Here is a 15,469-nt window from a genome sequence, read left to right as displayed (position 1 = left end):
TTAAATTTATTGGGGTGACACTGGTTTGTAGAATTATATACCATGTTTCCCCAAAAATAAGACCTAGCTGGACAATCAGCTCTAATGAGTGTTTTGGAGTAAAAATTAATATAAGATCCGGTCTTATTTTACTCTAAGACTGGGTCTAATATAATATAATATAATATAATATAATATAATATAATATAACATAACATAACATAACATAACATAACATAACATAACATAATATAATATAATATAATATAATATGATATATAATACCAGGTCTTAAATATTAAATTTTGCTCCAAAAGATGCATTAGAGCTGATTATCCGACTAGGTCTTATTTTCGGGGAAACACGGTAGATTTCAAGTGCACAATTCTACAATACATCATCTATATATCACATTGTGTGCTCACCATCCAGAGACAGTTCTCCTTTCATCACCATATATTTGATTTGACCCCTTTTACCCTCCTCTACTATTCCCCTTTCCCCTTCCCCTCTGGTAATCACTAAACTATTGTCTGTGTCCATGACTTTTTGTTTCTTTATCTGTCTGTCTCGTTCTTCTGTTGCTTTCACTTTTATATCCCACATATGAGTGAAGTCATATGGTTCTCAACTTTTTCTGTCTGACTTATTTCTCTTAGCATAATAATCTCAAGATCCATCCATGTTGTTACAAATGGCAATATTTCATCTTTTCTTATGACCGAGTATACTCCATTGCATATATGTACCACATCTTCTTTATCCCATCATCTATCAAAGGACACTTTGGTTGTTTCCATGACTTGGCCGCTATGAACATCGGGGTACATACGAGGTCTGACAATTAAGTTCGTGAACTTGTTACAATGACATTGCTAACTTCTTTTTTTATATCAGAGGGATTATCCATTATGAATTTGTACCAACTGGACAAACAGTTAACCAAGTTTACTATTTGGAAGTGCTGAAAAGGTTGTGTGAAAAAGTTAGATGACCTGAACTTTTCGCCAACAATTCATGGCTCTTGCATCACGACAATGTACCAGCTCACACGGCATTGTGTGTGAGGGCGTTTTTAGCCAGTAAACAAATAACTGTATTGGAACACCCTCCCTACTCACCTGATCTGGCCCCCAATGACTTCTTTCTTTACCCGAAAATAAAGGAAATATTGAAAGGAAGACATTTTGACGACATTCAGGACATCAAGGTTAATACGATGACAGCTCTGATGGCCATTCCAGAAAAAGCGTTCCAAAATTGCTTTGAAGGGTGGACTAGGTGCTGGCGTCGGTGCATAGCTTCCCAAAGGGAGTACTTCGAAGGTGACTGTAGTGATATTCAGCAATGAGGTAGGCAGCACTTTTACTAGGATGAGTTTGCGACCTTTATTGTCCAACCTTCATATATCTTTACTGATAAATGTTTTCAGATTTTTTGGGTAGATACCCAGAAGAGGGATCGCTGGGTCATATGGTAAATCTATTCTTAATTTTTTTGAGGACCCTCCATACTGTTTTCCATGGTGGCTGTACCAATTTACATTCCCACCAACACTGTATGAGTTTCTTTTTCTCCACAAGCTCTCCAACACGTGTTATTACTTGTCTTGTTAATAGCCATTCTAACAGGTGTGAGGTGATATCTCACTGTGGTTTTGATTTGCATTTCCCTAATAGCTAGTGAAGTTGAGACTCTTTTCATATATCTGTTGGCCATTTGTATGTCTTCTTGGGAGAAGTGTCTGTTCAGGTCCTCTGCCCATTTTTAAATTGGATTGGATTGTTTGTTGTTTTTTTGTTGTTGTTGAGTTGTATGAGTTTATAGATTTTGGACATTAGCCCCTTCTCAGAGGTGTTGTTTGCAAATATCTTCTCCCATTAGATTGTTTGCCTCTTTGTTTTGTTGACAGTTTCTTTTGCTGTACAGAAGCTTTCTGGTTTGATATAGTCCTATTCATTTATTTTTGCTTTTACTTCCATTGCCTTGGAGGTCAAACTCATAAAATCCTCTCTAAGACCAAGGTCCCTGAGTTTCGCACCTATGCTTTCTTCTATGCAATTTTGTTGTTTCAGGTCTTATATTTAGGTCTTTGATCTATTTTGAGATAATTTTGGTATATGGTGACAAATAGCAGTCTAGTTTCATTCTTTTGCATATGGCTTTCCAATTTTCACTGCACCATTTATTGAAGAGGCTTTCTTTTCTCTATAGTATGTTTTTGGCTCCTCTGTCAAAAAATACTTGCCCATATATATGTGGTTTTATTTCTGGATTCTTAATTCTGTACCATTGGTCTATGTGTCTGTTTTTCTACCAATACCATGCTGTTTTGATTATTGTCGCTTTGTAGTATAAATTGAAGTCAGGGAGTGTGATAACTCCGGCCTTGTTCTTTTTTCTCAAGATTGCTTTGGCTATTCAAGGTCTTTTGTGATTCCATACAAATCTGATGTTTTTGTTCTCTTTCTTTCTTTTTTTCTATTGGGGAACAGTGTGTTTTTCCAGGATGTCAAGTCATTGTTTTTTCAATCTAGTTGTGGGGGGCGCAGCTCACTGTCTCATGTGGGACTCGAAGTAGAGCCCTTGGTGTTATGAGCACTGTGCTCTGACCAACTGAGCCATCCGGCCACCCCTTTTGTTCTATTTCTTGAAAAAAAAAAAAAAGCCATTAGGATTTTGATGGGGATTGCATTAAATCTGTATATTGTTTTGGTTAGTATGGCCATTTTAACTACGTTGATTCTTCCAATCCATGAACACAGAATATCTTTCCATTTCTTTGTGTTTTCTTCAATTTCTTTTAATAATGTTCAATTTTAATAGCATCTTGATAAAGGAAAGCTTCCTTTCATGTTAATACATTTCTGCACATGTATATGGAAACAGCCAAACCACAAGGTATTTCTTAGCATAAATATACATAGTTGACCCTATATGTTATGCAGACCCTTTTAAAAAGCACTGAGTTCCATGTATCATTTCATAAAGAACAACACAACATTTATCACCACTAATACTCAACAGCTATAGTCACTTATGTTTTGGAACACAATGATTTAGAAGGCAAGTTCCTTTTGAAAATGGCTTAAACTCAAGCATCTTTTTTTTGCTGAACATCAAACTTCATTATTTCAGGAAACTAAGATTTCAATAAGAAAAAGTGAAATAAATACCAACCCTAATTTCAATTACTTAAGTGTTCAAATTTATAAAAGTAGGTCTTTGGTCTATTTGTAATTAGGTTTTAGATACTTGGTATTAAATTTAAACTAATTATTCCCACTGTAACCACAGAACGTGGTCCTATCCTGTTTCTAAAAAGTCACAGAACCAAAGTTTAAGCCTTGCATACACCACTTACAAACAACACTGTGAAATACCAATTACAAGTAACACTTGTGAAACCTTAACTGCTATCCCTTAAAACCTGCCCCAAATCCTGGATCAAGGATGACAGATATAAACCTTGCTTCTTGTCTTCTTGCCAGTCGACTTTCAAATAAAGCTTCTTTCTTTTCTCCAAAGTCGGTGCCACAGTATCGGCTTCTATGCATATAGGACAGTGGGCTCTGGTTCGGTAAGAAGACCCCATAAAAACAGTTTGGAATGGTGGTCATTTTCATAAGGTAACAATTCTTAGTTAAGAAAAATACTTGTGGAACAAAATTCTATGAAGGATTTTAGGTATTCTGTTGTAATATAAGTTCTTAAAAATTTAAAGCAAGTACTCATTAAGGAAGAGGTGACATTTATTTCCCAAGAAGAATGATGACAAGCAAGTCATTTTATTAAAATGAAATCTATTACAAAATTGATTCTGGAAAGCATGTCAATGAGTCAGAACCCAGCTTATTCAATGGTAGGTGGAACAGCATTATAGTAGCTCATTTTAGAATTATTGCAAAAAAGATTTCTGATTGGATCAGAAAATTAATGTGTCCTCGACTTAGGGGAAAAGTCAGTTAATAAAAAAAAAAAGGTCACTTGTAAGAATCACATTATCTTTGATGAGCTACAGTTTCATAAATGTCAGCCGTCAGAAATGAAACTTCACACCAATTCTATTTTATTCCCTATTTAGATATACTTATTTGAGGACAGATGGCATACATACCTTTATGGTCACATCCCGTGATGCTGGCACATCACGGGTCCCTATCAAGAAGTATGCCACATTCTCATTGCCTGTCTTGGTAGCACTACTCTAGCAATAAATGTGCACATGCCACAAATTTCAAAAGGATGAACAATCCAAGTATTGCCTGTTAAAATGGCCGACATGAAACTCCCAATATCTGCTCTAAAGAAAAAGATTTAACTACCAGAAGGTTTTCCTCGAAATACATCCCAGCAGCTTAAGACAGACAGTGAAGTGTTTGTAGTTGTACATCAGTTTGTTTGGTGGGTACACGTCTGTACTGCAGAGCAGCTCTCTGATGATTTGTCAGAGCTGTAAATTCGTTGGCTGAAGCACTCTGGCAAACATTCATGTGTAAGAATTGAGTTGTTCTTTTGATCGTGACTGGATATCTTGCACTTCCTGTTCTTCCTTTGCTTTGATATTCTGGTGAGCCTGCATTTTGCTTGCTTCCTTTAAGAAAGCCCTGTTAGAAGAAATTTCATGAGGAAGTGGACCAGGGCGATGATGGTGGCACCAGCTCCCATACAGGCGACTGTGAACAGGTGATAAGATATGTAGATGTCATTTGTATCACAGATGTTTAGGGCACAGCCACATATTTTTCCTGGGGAAGCATTCCAAGGAATAATTTACCACATTGCCAATATCCATGCACATGTGCCGCTCCACACTGGCTCACCTGTTGGTCTGGGTGACACAGTGACTTCACAAGTTGACCACACGCTATAGAACATAAACACGGAACCACAGAGAAACCAAACACGCCCAGCCCAGGCACACCCAGCACATAGGTGAGGAAGACGAACATTCCAGGGATGCATTGGCCACAGGCAGTTGTTTTAAATTCCCTGTGCAGTTCTTTCACTGCCAGCTCTCAGGCTCTCCTAGGATGAGTGAAGGTGATGGTACAATTTTACAGGTCTGGCGGCCACGTGCATGGGCTGGGCGCTGGGCAGGCTACGCTGGGCTACTGGACTGGAGGCTCACTCCTCAATCCAGCAGTATTTTCATATAGCCTAACAAAGCATAGAGCAAAAGATATAATAGAGATAATAGAGTCCATAGCTATCCATAAAAGAACAGAGTCAAAGAAAGGAAAGGAAATAGGATAAATTAGGCTAGAAACATTTCATTTTATTTTTAAGCATTCATTAATTTATTCTAAAATTAGTGTTGACTTCCCAACAATTAGGATGGCTATTCTTTGAAAACAAAACAAAACAAAACAAACAAGTGTTGGTGAGGATGTGGAGAAATTACAAGCTTTGTACACCGTTGATAGAGATCTAAAATGATGTAGCTGATATGGAAAATAGTATTGCAAGTCCTCAAAAGAATAGAAAATATAATTACCAAATAATCCAGCAATCCAATTCTGAGTATATACCACAAAGAATTGAAAGCAAGGTCTTAAAAAGCTTTGTACACCCATGTTTATAGCAGCATTATATTCATAATAGCTTAAGGGTGGAAGCAACCTAAGTGTCCATCCATAGATGAATGGATAAACAAAATGTGGTATATCCATGTAACAGACTATGAATCAACCTTAGAAAGGAAGATATGGAACATATCTCAACATATTAAAGGCCATATATGACAAACCCACAGCTAACATCATACTTAATGGCGAAAAGCTAAATTTTTTTTTTTTAAGATCAGAAACAAGACAAGGATGTCCACTGTTACCACTTTTATTCAACATAGTATTGAAAGTCCTAGCTTCAGCAGTCAGACCAAAAAAAAAAAAAAAAAAAAGAAAAGGCATCCAAATTAAAAAGGAAGAAGCAAAACTGTCATTATTTGCAGATGACATGATACTACAAGTATATAGAAAGAACTCTAAAGAATCCACCAAAAACCTATTAGACTAATAAATAAATTCAATAAAGTAGCAGGATACAAAATTAATATTCAGAATTTGTTGCATTTTTATACACCAATAATGAATTATCAGAAAGACAAACAAAGAAAGCAATCCATTTACAACTGCATCAAAAAATAAAATAACTGTGTGCAACGTCAGAGGGATAGTAGATTGGGGGAGGGAGGTTATCACTTTGTCAGGGGTATAAATGTCTAACTATTCCATTGTTTTGTACACCGGAAACTAATAATAAATGAATAAATAAATAAATAAAAAGTCAGTTGGGTAATATTCCCTACTTTGTTTTTTGAAAGAGTTTGTTTACAATTGGTATTATTTATTCCTTAAATGTTTGACAAATCCTCCAATGATGCCATCTGGGACTGGAATTTTCTTTGAGGGAAGATTTTAAATTATGAATTCAATTTTGTTAATATAGGGCTATCGAAATTTTTCTATTTCTCCTTAAATCCGTTTTGACAGTTTGTATTTTTCTCTTTTTTTTTCTTTTTCTTTTTTTTATTGGGGAAGGGGAACAGGATTTTATTGGGGAACAGTGTGTACTTCCAGGACTTTTTCCAAGTCAAGTTGTTGTCCTTTCAATCTTAGTTGTGGAGGGTGCCGTTCAGCTTCAAGTTGTTGTCCTTTCAGTCTTAGTTGTGGAGGGCGCAGCTCAGCTCCACGTCCCGTTGCCGTTGCTAGTTGCAGAGGGCGCAGGGCCACCATCGCTTGAGGGAGTCGAACCGGCAACCTTGTGGTTGAGAGGACGTGCTCCAACTAACTGAGCCATCTGGGAGCTCAGTGGCAGCTCAGCTCTAGGGTCTGTGTTCAATGTTGGTTGCAGGGGGCACTGCTCACCATCCCTTGTGGGACTCGAGGAATCGAACTGGCAACCTTGTGGTTGAGAGCCCACTGGCCCATGTGGGAATCGAACCGGCAGCCTTCGGCGTTAGGAGCACGGAGCTCCAACCGTCTGAGCCACCAGGCCAGCCCGACAGTTTGTATTTTTCAAAGAAAGGTGTCCATTTCATCTAAGTTGTAAAATTTATCAGCACAAATTTGTTCATATTCTTTTATTAGCCATTTAAAATCTGTAGAATATGTACTGATATCTGTACTTTCAGTACTAACATTGATATGTGGTTCTCTTTTTAAAAAATCAATTTAGCTAGGTTTACAAAATAAAAAATATTTAAATAAAAAAATAATAAAATACCTAGGAATAAATTTAACTGAGGAGATAAAGACTTGTACTCACAAAATTATAAGACATTAAAGGAAGAAACTGAAGAAGATACAAACAAATTGAAGCACACACCGTGCTCATGGATAGGAAGAATTAACATCATTAAAATGTCCATAATACCCAAAGCAATCTATAGATTCAATACAATTCATATGACAATACCAATGGCATTTTTCACAGAACTAGAACAAAAAATCCTAAAATCTATATAGAACCACAAAATATTCCGAATAGCCAGAGCAATCTGGAGAAAGAAGAACAAAGTCAGAGGTATCATACTACCTGATATCAAACTATGCTGCAAAGCTATAGTAATCATAACAGCATGGTATTGGCATAAAAACAGACACACAGATCAATGGAACAGAATACAGAACCTAGAAATAAACCCACGTCTATAAGGTCAATTAATCTATGACAAAGGAGGCAAGAATATACAATGCAATAAAGGAAAGACAGTGTCGTCAATAAATGGTGCTAGGAAAACTAGATAGACACATGCAAAAGAATGAAACTGGTTCACCTTTTTACACCATATACAAGAGTAAACTCAAAATGGATTAAAGACTTAAATGTGAGACCTGAAACTATAAAACTCCTAGAAGAAAACGTAATCAGTAAACACTTTGACATTTCTGTAAGCAATACTTTGGGGGGTATGTGTTCTTAGGTAAGGACAACAAAAGAACAAATAAACAAATGGGACTACATCAAACTAAAAAGTTTTTGCACAGTGAAGGAAACTACAAACAAAACAAAAAGACAACCTACTGAATGGGAGAAAATATGGGCCAACAGTACATCTGATGAGGGGTTAATATCCAAAATATATAAGAAACATATACAACTTACAACAAAAAATACAAAGAATCCAAGTTAAAAATCAGCAGAGGACCTGAGTAGACATTTCTCCAAAGAGGACATACAGGTGGCCAACAGACATATGAAAAGATGCTCAACATCACTAATTATCAGAGAAATGCAAATAAAAACCACAGTGAGATACCACCTCACACCTGTCAGAATAGCTATCATCAATAAATCAACAAACAAGTGTTGGCGAGGATGTGGAGAAAAGGGAACCCTTGTGCACTGTGGGTGGGAATGCAGATTGGTGCAGCCACTGTGGAAATCAGTATTGAGGTTCCTCAATAAATTAAAAAATAGAACTACCATATGACCCAGGAATTCCACCTCTGGGTATTTAGCTGAAGAAATCTAAAACACTAATTTGAAAAGATATATGCACCCCTATGTTCACTGTATCACTATCTATAATGGCCAAGATATCAAGATATGGAAGCAACTTAAGTGCCCATCAATAGACGAATAGATAAAAAAGAAGTGAGATATATATATATATATATATATATATATATATATATATATATATATATATATACACACACAATGGAATATTCCTCGGCCATAAAAATGAATGAAATCTTACCATTTGCAACAACATGGATGGACCTAGAGGGTATTATGCTAAGTGAAATGTCATACTGAGAAAGACAAATACCATGTGATCTCACTTATATGTGGAATCTATAAAACAAAATAAATGAACAAAGAAAACGGAAACAGACTCATAGATGCAGAGAACAAACTGATGGTTGCCAGAGGGGAGGAGGGTGGAGGAGCTAGGTGGAAAAGGGGAAGGGATTAAGGAGTACAGATTGGTAGTTACAAAACAGTCACAGGGATATAAAGTACAGCAGAGGGAATACAGTCAATAATAACATAATAAGTATGTATAGTGCCAGGTGGGTACTAGACTAATTAGGGGGATCACTTTGTAAATTATATAAATGTCTAACCTCTATGCCGTACACCTGAAATTAATATAACATTGACTGTTAACTGTAATTGAAAAAAGACTTAAAAGGAAAGTATGTAAAATAGTCAAATAGTAGAAGCAGAAAATAAAACTGGTTGCCAGGGGCTCAAGGGAGGGAGAAAGTGAGTGTTGTTCTTAAATTTCAGTTATGCAAGATAAATAAGTTCTAGAAATATGCTGTATAGCATTGTACCTAAAGTTCACAATATTGTATTGTACACTTAAAAATTTATTAAGAAGGTAGATCTCATGTTAAATATTCTTTGAAACAAGGAAGGTCTTTCTGACAAATGTTACAACATGGATGAAGCGTGGGGACATTATGCTAATTGAAATAAAGCCAGTCATAAAAAGAAATACTGTATGATTCCACTTACCTAAGATACATTCATAGATGCAAAAAGTATAACGGTGGTTGTAAAGGGCTCAGGGACGAGCAAATGGGGAATTGTTTAATGAGTATGGAGTTTCAATTTTTTAGGATGAAAAGAGTATTGCAGGTCTGTTGCACCGTAACGTGAATATACTTACCATTAATGAACTGTACACTAAAAAGACTTAAGGTGGTAAATTTTAGGTAAAGTGTACTTATTGATATAAGACAGATTAACAGGAGAAAAATCAATTTAATATGCACACATGGGAGATCATAAGTGATGCTCAGAGACATGATTGAAGTAGGCAGCTTTTTATACTTTTTCTACAAAGAAACAGTAAATATATGAGGATTTGAGAGGAGAGAGAAACTTGGAGTTTGGGTGCTCATTAGTAAAGAATCTAAGCAACGTTTGGACTTGGGTAGTAAATTAGTTTAACAAAATAACAAGGTTTGTTTATATATGCTCTGAATTCCCTAATTCTGGCCATAAGGATGTCTCTCTCATTAGTCTCCAGGTATCCAGGTACATGGAGGGCAACTTTTCACATGGGAGATTTATCTCCTGCTTCGGGGGGTGGGGGGGGGGAAGAGAGAGAGAGAGAGAGAGAGAGATTGTTCAGAGTGTTCTTCTTGTGCTGGCAGTTTCTTAAGTAATTTTAGTAATAATTCAAAATAATTAATATGCCATTGTGGGATATTTTAAGGCAGCCAGCCCTGGGCCTCGATAATAACAAAATCCAAATAATAACTGTAAAGTTTAAATGGCTGAATTGTATGGTATGCTAAGTATATCTCAATAAAGCTGCTTTTTTTTTTAAAAGAAAGAAAGAAATAGGTATTTTTCAAACTTAGTATTACTGCTATCACTGAAAAAAACGAAAATTTCTTACGTGTTACTCTATCGTTTTCACCTAACTAGCTACATTTGTTACATTTTTCTCTGTAGATGAAATAAAGTCTGACGCTTTGTGTTTATGCCATCAAAAGAATACTTTACATGTAATCTCTTGAATCTTTGGATTTGAAGATCGAGTGCTCCCCTACTGACCTATGACAATTTGGTTAGTCAGCTATGATTTATTCCTTTGGTAAAAACCTCACCTTTTCAAAGTTAGGTAGACAAGGGCTATGCTTCCTCTACCCCTTTATCTTGCTAAGAGTAAGAGGTTACTATGTTAAAATAAAACAAGTTAGATTCATTCATTTTAAACCTATATTAATGAACAGACACAAAACGTGTTACATAATGAATCTTTGTAGCTTACAGGAGTCCTGCCCTCTATACTCAGGCAACCCAACAGTAACCACTCTGAGGCAGAAACAATGATATTCCCGTGGAGTACTAGCCAATGTTATTCTTGGGTCAGAGGCCTTAGTCCTTTTGAAACGCAAGGGTCTGGGGAATGTAAGACCAAGCACACAGAACACACAGAAGTACTTCAGAGTGACTCATTTTAGCAATTAAATCTTGTTCACAATTTAGGTGATTTAGTGGTGATGTGGCAGACCCTTTAAAACTAACTCTGCATAATTTACCCTTGATCTTAAAGCTAGGAAGTAACAGTGTTAATAATAATAGTCTATCATTTAGAGTACTTACTATGGGTCAGGTACAATATTAATCTGGATTTCCACTGAAGCAGGCCTGAGCTAAGAATTTGAGAGGTTATTCCAGGAAACAGGAGTGCAGCAATGGGTGGGAACAAAGAGACAGGAAAAAACGAGACGAGACTAAAGGTTGTACTGTAAGGAACCATGTAGCAAAGCAGTTCCCAAAAGTGTAGGCCTCAGAGACTCCTATACGTTCAAAACTATGAGAGCCTTAAAAAGGATTTGTTTGTGGAGGTGGCACTGGAATTGAGTCTTGTAGGGTGAGTAGGGCTTGAAATGGAAAAGTCGTAGAGGGGACATTCCTAGATGGGGAATACAAATAGGAACAAAAACAATGTTTCCAATTGTGCAAAAGAAGAGACATACCCGAAATGTGCACAAATGAGAAAATGATTAAACAACAATGGGACCTTCCTGTTTGTAATATGAATGACATGCAACAGTTAAAAGCAATATGCTAGATCAGCAATTTCCAAACATTTTTGGCCTTAGGACCCCTTCGCATTTTTAATAATTCTTAAAGACCCAAAAGACTGACCCAGAGAGTTTTTGTTTAAAGAGTTTATATCAATTGATATTCACCACATTAGAAATTAAAGTTAAAAAAAAATTATAAAATGATTTACTAATTCACTTATATATCATAACCCATTACATGTTAAAAATAATTCATTTCATTTAAAACCTATATTTTTCAAAATGAATTATAATGCAGTACTAAAAGTCATCATTTTACATTTTTACTAACCTCTTCAGTGTCTAACAGAAGAGAAAACAATGGGATTTTCCTACCTGCCTTTTCATTTAATCTGGAACAATATGGTGTTTTGGTTGAAGCATATGAAGAAAATTCAGCCTGACACAAATAACTAGTTGGAAAATGTAGGAGTGTTTTAACTGCCTTTCCAAATAATTTTGGGTAATTTTGATATTACAATGAAACTAAACAAGCAGGAATTTCTTAAATATAATTGCAGTGTGAAATCTGAAACCATATCAATGAACATTTTGCATGTCAAATGAATTTTCGCATGGTTGGCTATGTAATGTCTGCATGACCATTTGAAAAATACTATTCACGGTTTTTAATATCACCACTCATCTTATCAGAAAAGGCTTTAAGTATTGGGAAGTTATAAAACTCATGGTGGTGAATACAAAATTTCCAAAAGTCTAATTTTCATTTGAATTATCAAATATTAACATTGGCAACAACTGCTGTCATTTGTTTTCCTTGAAGTAGCAGTCTCGTTCCATTTATTTCTGAGGAAATGTTTGCAAAATGTGCAAGTTTGAATAACCAGTTTTTTATCTCATTCTTTCAGGTTAAAAAAATGGTGTACCAGGAAATATAGTAGCTAGTTCAGTTCGTAACTCAAATAATCGCACAAATGGTTTTCCTCAAGAGAACAATCTTGACTTCGTATGTGCTTTCAGAATTGCTTTATGTGTACTTCCCATTTTGCCACAAAGCATTTTAAAAATACATGTGTGCAAGGGTAGAGAATTAATTAAATTAATAATCTTTACTGTTTAATATGATATATATTTACACACACACACACACACAGAGGGTGCCAAAAAAATGTATACACATTTTAAGAAAGGAAAAAACTGTATTAAAATTATAACACTCAATATGTACTGATAACAGAAGATGAAAACAAGTCACGTTTGACTTCTGCAATTAGAAGACGTGCTCAAAGTGGTTACAATCGGCGTAATTTTAATACACACACACACACACACACACACACACACACACACACACTACTCAGCTATAAGAAAAGATGAAATACTAACATTTGCAAGAAATGGATGGACCTAGAGGGTATTATGCTAAGCAAAATAAGTCAGACTGAAAAAGTCGAGAACCATCTGACTTCACTCATATGTGGGATATAAAACTGAAAGCAACAAAGCAACATGACAAATGAGAAACAAGAACTCATAGACACAGACAATAGTTTAGTGGTTACCAGAGGGTAAGGGGGGTGGGGGGTGGGAGATGAGGGTAAGGGGGATCAAATATATGGTGATGGAAGGAGAACTGACTCTGGGTGGTGAGCACACAATGTAATTTATAGATGATGTGATACAGAATTGTACACCTGAAATCTATGCAATTTTACTAACAATTGTCACCCCAATAAATTTAATAAAAAATTTTAAAAAAAGAACTTTCTCAAATGAAACTAGATTTTTTTTTTTAGCTGAGAGTGCATGATAGTGAAATATACAATGACCACTCATACAATTTGATGTCACTTCCTTGATGTGTGCTAAGGCACTAGCCACCATTGACACAAATGTCAACACAGTGAAGAAAAAAAAAAGTTTTACCTCACAGACCCCCTGGCAGTTTCATGGGGAACCCTAGGTGTCTATGGATCACACTTGAAGCACCCCTGCCATATAGATTCCAAAACTGGCCCTTTAAATTATGGGAAGATAGAGTCTTTGTCCTCTTACTTCAACCCCGATTGTTTAAAGGCTGCCCTTGAGGTGGTTCTTGTTCCTCTCTTTACAATCGTCCGTGCTACAATGGCTCCGGTGTGCTGAGAAACCAAGTCCTAAAACAAGATCAGCTGTGTAAAAGCATTATTTGGAGAGGAAGCAGGCAGTGAGGAGAGCCTTCAGACTGTGATTTAGGTCTCACATTGCTGGAAGGACAGGGAAGGAAGGAGGCTTGAAGGAGGATAAAGAGTAGAAAGAAGCTTCAATTACTGGACAAGTCCAAGAGTCGTTTGGCCAGGTCCATGGAGAGACCTCAGCCAAAGTCTCCCACTGCAGGAGTTCGATGTCCCTCCACAATGGGTCTGCCTTAGGTAGTAAGACCCTGGCAGGCATGTAGGGGTGGGGCTGAAACCAGAGGCCAAATAAGGCGGGGTTTCATGCTGCCTGCACTGCTCAGTCAATAGACCGACAGGGCAGTTGGGGCATAGAACAAGCATTTATTATCAGACCACCAGTGCTCTGAGAAGGCAGCAGGTTAACACCTCCCAAAACTGCCTTCACATTCTCAGACCGGCGTGGGGTTTTTAAGGGAAAATCTGGGCATTCTGTAGAGGCTACGTGAGGGTTCCGGGGGTCTGCATGGAGCCTTCCCTCTGGCAACGTGGCTCTCCGGTGTCATCACCGACCCAGGGACACTGATGGGATTAGCCCGGTAGACCACTGAGATTGTGATCAATAAGCTAAGGGTATTAATCATAAATTTCAGGGTAATTTTCTAAAACAGGGAACTGGGTGGGACAGGGGACATTCCAAGTTCAAGCCACAGGGGGTGATCTATCCTTAAGCTATAGGTAGATCAAGGAAAGTGTTAGGTCAGCTACGGGCATGGTCACAGCGGCCTGGAGCCAAGTCAGTCCCCTCTGCCAAGTTAGACCCCTGCTCGCATGATGGAAACTGGGGCCCCTGGCGTTTCCCGGAAAAGGCAGCAGACTGTTGGTGCGATAAACAGCTCCGGACACAGCCGCTGGCGCCCAATCTGCACTAGGGGGGCCTGCTCATCTGCCACCTCACTCAGCCAACCCCCACCCCAAAAATCGCATATATGCCTCCCTCCCTCTATCCTGGGCGCGACTTCACCGCCCCCGTCTTTGGGACCAGTGAACCTCGCCCGGGGCGCAGAATAAAGCACTCACCTTTCTCAACCCGCCTGACTCTCTTAGCCTCATTATCTTGCCTTGCACACGGTGAGGCCTCCACTATGGGGGTTCCAACTGGGCCCCATTTCAGAGCCATCACCTCATCATGCTCCCTGAAACACAGAGCCGAGTGGCACATTTTCATGACCCCCATGGTCCCCCCTTAGCACCAAACTGATTCATTTCTCCAAGCAGGTTTTGGGAGCATTCCCCATGGTCCCTGTGTTTCTGTCCTCTGGAGGGGAACCTGAGAAATGAGTGTTGTGAACAGACGACAATCACTGTCACTGTAGTTGATCTTGGGGTTGCCACTGGTATACATCGTCTCCCTGTCTTCTCCACTGTTCATTCTAGATTCCCTTCACTCTCAGTTATCACTGTGGTAGAAAACTAGAGGCACCCAGCAGCTTCAAAGAATCCCAAGGTGGGATGACGTGATATGAACATATGAATCAGGACACCTTACTTGCTACACCCATCATGTTAGGAGGGGTGTGTGTGTGTGTGTGCGTGTGTGTGTGTGGTAGGGGAGTAAAAATATTTTTTCCTCTACTATTCTCAGGTTCTGGCCTGAGACCTGATAAGACTGGAACTAGCAGCTGTTTGACTGGGGTCGGGGTGGCATGGCTCCAACTTCAGTTTACATAACATATGCAAAGGTTGCGATAACAAGTTTAACTGCACCTTCCCCCACACCAACAGACAAAGATGAACATAATAGAAGATTCCACTACAGGCTGAAGCAAATTA

General features: G+C 37.8%; 1 pseudogene; it reads right to left on the bottom strand.

Annotated features, from left to right (window-relative positions):
* Positions 1–4,468: 4,468 nt before the first annotated feature.
* Positions 4,469–14,873, bottom strand: LOC117025753 (neuronal membrane glycoprotein M6-b-like; annotated as a pseudogene).
* Between the last annotated feature and the right edge of the window lie 596 nt (positions 14,874–15,469).

Source organism: Rhinolophus ferrumequinum, chromosome X (assembly GCF_004115265.2).
Source record: "Rhinolophus ferrumequinum isolate MPI-CBG mRhiFer1 chromosome X, mRhiFer1_v1.p, whole genome shotgun sequence".
NCBI classification, from domain to species: domain Eukaryota; kingdom Metazoa; phylum Chordata; class Mammalia; order Chiroptera; family Rhinolophidae; genus Rhinolophus; species Rhinolophus ferrumequinum.
Note: the sequence above shows the minus strand (reverse complement) of the source record. Positions and strands in the feature narration are given on the sequence as shown.